The sequence below is a fragment of the Arachis hypogaea genome, chromosome 16 (assembly GCF_003086295.3).
Source record: "Arachis hypogaea cultivar Tifrunner chromosome 16, arahy.Tifrunner.gnm2.J5K5, whole genome shotgun sequence".
NCBI lineage: Eukaryota > Viridiplantae > Streptophyta > Magnoliopsida > Fabales > Fabaceae > Arachis > Arachis hypogaea.
In genome coordinates this window covers 110,891,080-110,892,251 of record NC_092051.1, presented here as the reverse complement: position 1 = coordinate 110,892,251, position 1,172 = coordinate 110,891,080, and positions in this window count along the sequence as shown.

The window sequence follows — 1,172 nt, the reverse complement described above, 5'->3', positions numbered from 1 at the left end:
AAAGCAAAGCAAAATTAAATCTGAAATTACCTCGAATTGCATTAATAATAGAAGATCAATCTAAACATAAAGAGTTCATAAATTAAATTGAGAAAAGAAATAAAAAAGAACATTGAACCTGGGATTGGGAGTCACTCCTAAAACTAAGAAAAATCCTAAATCCTAATCCTAAGAGAGAGGAGAGAACCTCTCTCTCTAAAAACTACATCTACTCCTAAAATTGTGAATATGAGAGCCCTCTTTATGCATGGATGCATTCTCCTACTTTATAGCCTCTAATCTATATTTTTTGGGCCGCAAACTGGGTCAAAAATAGCCCAGAATTCGCTGGTTGCGAATTCATTTGCGCTGATTTCCGTCACTTGCGACGCGGCCGCATGGATCACGCGATCGCGTCGTCTAGCATCAGAGGAACTATTGCATATTATATATCAAATCGAAGCCCCAGACGTTAGCTTTCTAACGCAACTAGAACCGCGTCGTTTGGACCTCTGTAGCTAAAGTTATAGCCGTTTGAGTGCAGAGAGGTCAGGCTGGACAGCTTAGCAATTTCTCCAACTTCTTGCATTCCTTCCACTTTTGCATGCTTTCTTCCCATCCTCCGAGCCATTCCTGCCCTGTAATCTCTGAAAACACTTAACACACATATCAAGGCATCTAATGGTAATAAGAGAGGATTAATAATAAGCAAATATAAAATCAAAGAAGCATGTTTTCAATCAAAGCACATAATTAGGAAGGCAAATGTAAAACCATGCAAATAGTATGAATAAGTGGGTAAAGAGTTAATAAAAACCACTCAATTGAGCACAAGATAAACCATAAAATAGTGGTTTATCAACCTCTCCACACTTAAACATTAGCATGTCCTCATGCTAAGCTCAAGAGAAGCTATAAAGAATGAAGAGGAATGATAGAATGTATGAAATGCAACCTATGAATGCAACTACATGCAAAAAATGTTTCTACCTACTTGGTTAAGAGTAAATAAGTTCTCCAAGAATAAATATGAACTGGATTTCACTAATTTAAATCATAAAAAAATGAAGTACAAATAGACTTGCAAGAAGAAAATAGCTCATGAAAGCAGGGAACAAGGAATTGAGCATCGAACCCTCACTGGTAGTGTATACACTCTAATCACTCAAGTGTTTTTAAGTTTGATTCTCTCA